This window comes from Frieseomelitta varia, unplaced genomic scaffold (genome assembly GCF_011392965.1).
Source record: "Frieseomelitta varia isolate USP_RPSP 00005682 unplaced genomic scaffold, Fvar_1.2 scaffold_663, whole genome shotgun sequence".
Taxonomy (NCBI): Eukaryota; Metazoa; Arthropoda; class Insecta; order Hymenoptera; family Apidae; genus Frieseomelitta; species Frieseomelitta varia.
In genome coordinates, this window is record NW_025110438.1 from 38,547 (window position 1) to 47,905 (window position 9,359).

The 9,359-nt window shown below is 32.3% G+C and overlaps 1 long non-coding RNA gene across 1 annotated transcript; it reads right to left on the reverse strand.

The window, feature by feature from the left end:
- Positions 1-854: 854 nt before the first annotated feature.
- On the reverse strand, positions 855-8,606 carry LOC122535036. The gene is made up of 3 exons (XR_006308063.1): positions 8,512-8,606; positions 7,985-7,987; positions 855-866 (listed from the first exon to the last, which is right to left on the reverse strand). It is a non-coding gene; the product is annotated as an uncharacterized LOC122535036 (long non-coding RNA).
- Between the last annotated feature and the right edge of the window lie 753 nt (positions 8,607-9,359).

The window sequence follows — 9,359 nt, forward strand, 5'->3', positions numbered from 1 at the left end:
TAAAGTGGATGTGGTGAGAGGTTTGCTGTTAGGGATTTCGTCTGATTAGTTTCCGTTTCCCTTTTATAGGCCTGGAATTCTTTGGTACAATTGTCATCACTAGAATTTGTTTGGAATGTTATTGCTAGGGCTTCGGAGTTTTCATTCGGATCTGTGGTGAGTGAGTTATGTTTTTTCAAAGGCAGGTGTCGCGGTTTGTGTAGTGGATCCTTTTATGGTTTTTATCTTTTTCCAGATTGATGAGAGTGGTGTAGCTGTGTTCAGAGATGAGACATAGTATATCCATGCCGGTCTTTTGCTGTTTTTCAGAATTTTGCGGGCTATTGCTCTGAGTTTTTTAATGTTGACGAGGTTTTCTGTAGTTTTATGTTTTTTATACCTGTTGAAGGCGTGTTTACTGTCTTTTATAACTTGTGCGCATTGTTCTTTCCACCATAGTGTGAATTTGGATTTGGGGTTATTAGTTTTTTGTTCTCGGTATAGCTACGTTGGCTGCTTCTATTATAGCTTCTGTTAGTTGTTCCACAGCTGTATTTATGGTAGTAGAATTGATAGAATTTAGTACAAATTGGGCATGTCAGTTTGTTAGCGACTCTCGGCACAGTTCCCAGTTTGCTTCTTGAAATTTCCATTTTGGCGGCTTGTAGGATTCGCTGCTTCGGTTCAGATTGTATAATACCTTCATTGGGAAGTGAACACAGTCATATAAATCATCGACTGTGTTCCATGTGATATTTTGGGTTATAGATGGGCTGCAGAGAGTTAAATCTATCGCACTGAACCGGTGGAATGCCAAAAATGGGCAGGTGCGGTAGTATTTCATAGCACGAGATTGGTTGAGTTAATTATATTTTCTCTGATTGCTTCTCATCTATCGGTTTTGTACGATCCCAGAGGGTATTGTAGCTATTTAGGTCTCCGAGAATGATAAACGTATTTGTTTGGTTAGGTGGGCTAATCCGGATTCGTTTAGTTGTTGGCTGTTTGGAAGTTGGATGAGATCGTTATTTCCTCGCTATATATGGTGTTTCTGATAAGGGTGGCTACACCTCCGCTTGTGTGTGTGCAATTGCTGTTTTTGTTGAAGGTTTTGTAGTTTTTAATCTGTCCAGTACCCTGGTGTTTGAATTTCGTTTCTTGTAGACAGATTATTTGAGGAAGGAAATTGCCAATTAAAAGTTGTAGGTGATCAAGTCGACTGTAGAAGCCATTAAGGTTCCATTGAATTACTTGGAGTGATGATTTTTTTTATGTGCATTGCTTAGTCCTTATACTTCATTATAATCTTTATACGTTGTAGTTTAAGGGTAATGTTATTAGTGTTGATTTTGTAGAAGATTAGGTTGTAAAGATATATTTATTGAAGTGTCAGTTATTAGTTTTTTTATAAGGCGGTGCAGTCGATTTTTTATACTCAGGTCTTGTAGGGAGAGATGTATTTATTTAAGCATATGGATTATTGCATTTGTGTCGGAAGTGTAGCTATTGGTGATGTCGATTGGGTCTTCGTTGCCAATGGCGTCTTCCAGAAAACTTCTGAGTTGTTTGTAGTTGAGCACAAAGCTATTAGTGGGATTTTCTAGGATTTGTTTGATTGGCTTGAGTGGATTATCTATTTGATCTATGATTCTGATTAGCGATTGGCTACGTTTGGGTTTCTTTTTTATGTTGGTGGTTGTGGAATTTCTTTTCGGATTTGGGTCATTGTTTGTCATTTTTTCTGAATTTCGTTCATCATCTGACTGGCTTTCAGTTGAGGTTGATAGTTGTCTTTTGTAAGTGGCGGGAGATCAAAATATTTCTGTGTTCTGTGGTGGGTCGTTGATTGTGTTGTTTGTATTAATTGTAGGTAGGTCGGTAGTGGTGGTGTTGAAATTTTTGCTTTTCATTGGTTTTCTATTTCGGTTTGGTTTTTGTGTGGAATACTTGTGGTTTCTTGTGTGCTACTGAAGGATAATGTTTGTTCCATTTCTCTTGGTATATCGCTGCTGTTGGTTTCTCTATTATTTGTTAAGTTGGACATTGTTGGTTGGGTGTGTAAGGTACATTGTTTTGCAATATGTCTCTCTTGTTTGCAAAAAACAACTGACTTTGTCGGTGGAAATGAATATTTGGTCCTGTGTGTCGTCATGTGTTATTAAGAACGATTCAGGGATTTTTTGAGCATCTTCTGGATCTACGAAAATTTGCCTTCTAAAGCTCATTATGTGGGCGAAGAAGGGCGGAGAAAGGTGAGTTTGGATGTTGCTTTTATGTTTTTATCTATTAGAAATTTTTCAATGAACTCGTGCAGTGTAGGAAAAACGTTAGATAAAATTTTTCGTTGTGATGAATTTAACAAGGGTCTGACTGTGGTGTTCGTATTGTTGATGTTAATCGTTTTGTAGTTGTTAGTAAATTATTTTGTTGTAGTTTTACTGCCGAAATAGATACAAATTCTGTCGTTGGATATACGGGATGGCGTTGGGTTTAATGGTTTTTGCTACGGCTATTACATAATCCTTCACGGTTGTACCGTCTATGGCATCAATTACAATTGCCTATTCTTTACTGGGAAATGAACTATCGGTTGTAGCTGATGCGTAAGATTTTTCAGGTTGTATGTTTAAAGATTTCGGTTAGTTTCGAATCGGTGTAGTTTTTGTTTCTATGGTTAGGCATAGGAACCTTCTCTGGTCGAGATATTCGTCGGTGTACTTACACACACTGTGTATTATTCTATTGTCAAGGCGGAGTACCGCGATATATCATCACGCTCACTTACAACAAAAGTCACCTAGCAATCAAAACAATTAGATTGGCACTCGCGAGCGACAAAACACGTCCGATTCGCTAGACTGCTCGGGAAAAACTTCTTATAGAAAATTGTTTTTAAAGTGACACAGTTTAAAAATTAAATAAAGTCTATATGTAGCAGAATGCGCAGTAGAAAAATCGATTAGAGCCTGGAGGAAAGAAAAGTGTTCACTGTTATCTAGAATAACACAATTGCGTGGCTCACGGCGGAGAACATCGAGAATCTACAAACAAATATCTGTTATAGCCGTTCCATTTGACAATGGAAGTATTTTCTTTCCTTCTATTCGTTAAATTGTTAGCGTTTTAGAACAGAGATAGATCTGGTAAGCAGGTTCCTAATCCTAAACGAGATTGGATATTAAAAATTTACACATTAAATGCTTTCACATTAAATGCTAATTAACTTTCATTTTATTTTTGTCAAATCGTATTATTTACTTATAATATTAAACCATTTTCTATAGAATAAATAAATGAATACGTAAACAAATAAATAAATAGAGAAATAAGTAGATATATAGGTATAAATATATTGAAAGTGCATAGAAATATGAGCCTAAAATTAAAATAACATATCGAAATGTCTAATAAATTAGTTTTGTCACATTTCGGCATTCCGCTTGACTCCTTAGAATGAACTTATAGTGATAATATTAGTTTTAAAAATATTTAAAACATATTTTCTTAATAATTAAGTTATTCTACTGAATGATAAAAACCTGTTTGTTGGTGATAAATGGGAGAATGATAAATAACTTATTTTAGAACGAATATAATTTTTCTAATTCATTTCATATATCTGTAGCGGCCTAGAGTCCCTCGAGTACGAGTTTCGAACACCGACTTGTACAAGCCGCAAGTGGCTGTGCGCCTAGCGTCGAAGTCTAGCGATATTCGATGTTTAAGCAAACAGAGTGCGAAACACCGCTGGGATGGAAGCCTAGCGAGTAATTATAACAATAAGCGTCTGGGGTAAGTGGTCGCTGCCATCAGCCCCACTGATGAGTAGGCAGCGACTCTGAGACGAAACGCACAATCTTTCCTCACCTTACCCATCACCAAAATCCTATCCATCTCATTCCTTCATTCTCGCACTAACTGTAAAATATGTAAATATATAAATACCATAGCTACTGCCTCCCAAGAATTAGACTGCTCTTGATATATCCTATAATGTTTAGCCGTTTAAATAAAAATATATTGATAAATATTTTACAGTATTTTATTCATTTTTCTCCTTTTTTTTTCTAAAGAAAAATGAATGCATGAATTTTTTTAGCGAATCTCTTTAATGAAAAGTCATCAGACCAGCCCGCATTGTCGAAATATAATTTACATAAGGTTATTTTTTATAGCATTATGTATTTCTTGTAGGTTGAAACATCGTTTTCAAAGTACAAAAACTTTCAAAAACATATTTTCTACTGGTAATGAGATTTTACGAATTCTCCTTTTAACCAAAATTTTCTTTCGAACAAAAAACACACCAGATGCTGTTCCATAAATATTCAGATAAATAAATTCTCGATTTTCGAAAAACTGTTGATATTTGAATTGAGATAATATTAAGAAAAAATGTCGACTGGGCTTTATTTTAAATCATGAAACTCCTCTTTTTACAATTCTAGATATATTTTGGGAAACTGAATTATTCTTTCTCAAAAATGATATAAATTCAAACATCTCCAAAGAAGTTACGAAATTTTTTATGACTGTACCTCGATTTCAACGATTTTTTTTGCTACGATCTCTTGAATCTTCTTATTCTAATTGTCATTCAACTTTGATTACTAAACGTAGTTGGCAAAATGAGGTTTTCTTGATTTCTTGTTGCCGTATATTCATAACTTAACGAGACGGTAATAAAAGAAAGTACCTGAAGTTTTTAGGGTTTCAGTTATCAATTTGTAGTAACTTACATTCATGGAAATAAGTATTCAATGTTTCTACAAATGTTTGAATTTACATCATTTTTGAGAAAAAAATACAGTTTCACTGTTCTACTGGCAACACTACGTACGTATCTTCGAAGAAGTTAGTTATGGTTTGTGAAAGTGAAGGCTTTAAAGTTATCAAACAGTCAGATGCATTTTCTTTTAGAACTTTATAGGACTCTGAATATTTATCGAACTGAACCTTATAAAGTCATTACGTTGTGAGACATCTCGTACATGATTACAAAATAATCAAATATTGCTTCCCGTTACTGATTGGTACATATTTCACACATATACAAAAATCTACAAAGTTACGAAAAAAGGTAAAAAATTAAATAGATAGCTCTTTAGAAGTAGCAAATTACAACAAAAGTTGAAATTATAGATATCAATAGAAGCTACATTTGAATTGGTGACTATAGTAGTCGTCAAAAGTACTGTAGTAGTCGTCATTCTCTTATATATAGGGTGATTTAAAATTGGGTCAGAACAATCATGTGATTCTAGCCTCTTAACTTGGTGGAGATACATACAAAGTTTGCTGCAAAATTGACATGTATCTTCAATTTTGTGGTTGAATTATTTATATATTTACATAGCATTCTATTTATTTTCTACTAATCTGAGGAATAGAAAACCATTTGACATTTAACAATTGACAAGAATAAAATTGAATGAAATAAGAAATTAAGCAAACGATTTCAAATCTGAATAACTACAATACTGCAGTAATTAAAATAATATACTAATCAAAATATGGTTGGAACTAGTTGTCTTCTGGTAAAATGTTTTAATGGATAATATCAAGCTGAATAGATTAATGTACTGAAAAACATAAAATTACTTTCAAAATAACAGACTTGTGATCGGCAAATGCTTTCTGTGAATCTACATATATAAAAAAATGTCTCTTCAAATAATATCTCTTCTGAAATCATTCAACATTTGAATATAATTAGTTCAGTTTAGAAAATGTTTTGCATGTAGCCTTACATGAATCACTTGAAACATTTTATGTTATGTATATAACAAATATGTCTTCATTTTATGTTATGTATATAACAAATATGTATAATACAAGATTTAATAAGAGAAACGTTTCAAATTGACACAAGGAACGGTTAAGAGTTCTTTTGTATAATCTAAATTACAATATAACTCCGTTTGCATGAGTTTATTATGAATTTTTCATGAAATTGGAGTTTATACAAATATCAGAAATTTAATTTACGCGCAAATCGTGTGATATGAGTACAGAAGTTGAGTTGGGAAACGGCTTTTCAAATTAATCACAACTCCACAGCTTGATCGCACGCTATCTGTAAATAGATACGGCTGCAAAAATTTATTCGTCGGAGAGAAATAGGATCATTTTTCAAAGCTCCATCATCGAATCAGTATGACACAGTTTAAACAGTTGCTCACATATGTCTCTCTCCAACTACATTTAACAAGCATTCGCCTCTCAACCTACTATTTCCCTCAGTTGGGGAACTAGTAAGGAATATTACTGCCTGTCCTCCTGGCGAAAGTCATCGATGAGATTTTCACTTCCAGGTTAATCCTTGTAATTTCTATCACTAGCAAGATATCTAGGAATTCATAATAGAGACATTCACAGAGCTCGAACCGAGCTCTGTTATTCCCTTTTGAAGGAAATATTTCATAGCAATCCACTAATTCGCTTTTGATTAAAGAATATTTGATTTAAAGTTCATATTCAAATAAATGTATTTAATTAGATTCGATTGGCGGCAATATATATAGAGAAATAGACCAGAATGATATTGAATTGAGAATATGTATCAAAATCAGTGATTTGCAATGATATCGAGTAATCACTATAATTTTTTTATATAGCGAATATTGAATATATTGACAATAGATTAAAAAATACATAAGATTTGTATTGAAATCTTCAAAATTCCCCAACTAAAAAAATCGTTACTTATATATATAATAATCTTCTCTGTATTGAATATCTTACTTTTACAAGCTTTTTTCGTATATTCAAACAGAAATATTTGAGGTGATTGGTTCAGCAATGAACTTCAATATATCACCTCAATAAATTAAAGAGTAATAGTTTTACTATATAAACGTTCTGTTTTTCGAATAAAGTATATATGTAGAGCCAGATTTTCAAGTGACATTTTATTATTACATGTTTCATTGAGTTTTAAGTTGCAAAACTTAATAAAGTATGAATAATAAGATTTCATTAGCAAGAAGGAAACAACATCAATGGAATATAATGTTTGCCGCAAATTTGTAATAAATCAACGTATTTATTTATCATCTTACATAAAATAATATAACATTTCCATTAAGGGAAGTAATAAACGAAAATGATGAGCATGGACTTGATATTCAAAACACGAAAGAATTCTAAGGCAAAAGATGTTAATTGATTCAACAATCGAAAAATGTAGTTCTTAAATCTCAAAAATATTATGTGATCACAAGTAATTACAGTCAGTTAAATTATATATTATAATTATATTACAAATATAACTTGATTAACTTAATTTTATGTTTAATTTGACTAAATATGTTTCTAATAACGATTAGTAGTGTAATTGAAGAAATTTAAATATTTCAAGACTAAGCTACATAAATTGTAAATTTGTATATCTCACAATGTTAACACCATAGAAGTTGAACATTGAAATCTTTTCGATTCCCACTTGGGCACGTGCAATTTTTAATATTAGAAAAATAATTCTTTTATTTATTGAAAATTTCTTCAAATCAACATTTTTGTCTCTACATTGGGTTGCATATGGAATGGTCCATTATATTTATTATACTTTGTGTAACTACTAAATACTCTGCAAGTACTTACTTCCTTGTCTTTCCTTTTTCCTTTTGATTTTACAAATTCGAACTGCTCTATGGGTATTCAAATAGTTCTTTTCGATATTCATTTTAATATGATTACATAAAAGAAAATCTCCGATATGCAGTGACTCTTCTAAAGTGAAACAATTTCTTTTACAGTATTATTCTACCTTAAAAAAAATTGTGAAGGAGACTTTATGGTCGCGTTTACACTTCAAATATGTATAATTATTTAGTGTGAGTGTCTTGTGTGTTTAAATATATTAAATTAATTCATTTTTAATTTATTCTAAATTTTAATTTAATTTAACTTAGTCGATATTTAATTGGTATTCAATTCTTCTACAGTCCTCCCTTACAGAGCCGAGAATATTTAAGGTGGCGGCAATTCTTCGTTGAACGTACACAACCTTTCTGTTTATACACTGCATAGGAATTATTTCATTTTCAAATGCATCAAGATTCTTTCCTTGAAACTATTTCTTGTATCTTTTCTTATGTTCTAATAGGCATCAGATAGGAACTAGAAAAAAAGGGAAACAAAACTAGAAGGAAAGAAGTACATATTATATTAATNTCACTAATGCTAAATGAAAACTATATTCATAGCTATTATATTCATTATTATATATATTTATACATAGTTATTATATATACTTATATTTTTTGATTATCAAAAGCTGGACACTGAACAATCTACGATTACATATAAAGATTGAAGCAATTGAGTAGTGATGGTAATGATATTTAGGGATACAATCGATTTAGGTAGGTGAAGAAAGTGAAGGTAATGCGTTTCTTCTCAGGATCGCTGCCTAAATTCATCAGTGGGGCTGATGCCGCCCATCCCTTACCCCAGCCGCTTATTGTTATAACTATCCGCCAGGCTGGATGGTCACCAATCCTATCGTGTTCCGCATTCAGTTCGTTCGACGTTGAAGATCGCCGGTACTTCGACGCTAGGCGCACCGCCACTTCCGGCTTGTACTAGTCGGTGTTCGATTCTCGTACTTCAGGGACCATAGGCCGCTACAAGATCAACATCCAAGTGCAATAACTTTAGTTGTTGAGTTACGAAAGTGAATGAGAATGAAAGTGGATGTGAACTGAAACTGAAAACGGGTTAACGTAGTATAAGAACAAATTATAAGTAGGAACATAAAAATATTCGACATTTCAATGAGAAAGCTTGTCATTGTTTTTCAAAAATATCAAAATGTTATTTGAGGCAAAAGATCTTCTGTAGCGTAAATACAAGAATAACTGTACCAATAGTAGTAGATTTTGTATAACTCAATTTTCAGTGCCGTTAATATTAAATGTATTAGATTGATACAACACATTCCTTGTATCATTTTAACATGTGCACGAATAACAACATATAACATATATTTTTGATATATTTGACAAAATAATTTATTGCTAGAACAATATTTATGAAGCAAAGGATACGTGTTGTTTTCTGGTCGCTCAAACGGGCAACGCATTTTACTTCAAGAATTATTCAGCCAATGTACCTTCAGATACGCCTAGTCATTTATAATTCTGCTACATAACTGTTGCTGAAAAAAAAAACAGTTAAGTAGATCTGAAGGGACTATGATCACATTTTACACATACTGACTAAAATGAAATGGATACGAGACAGTGGTATTGAAATCTAGATATAAATTCGTTTTATCTTCTTTTACTGGAATATCCATGAATAGATAACTCTTAAAGTAAGCATAATAAATTTTAAATTGTTTATATATTTTTGCATACCACTTTTATGCTAAGCGT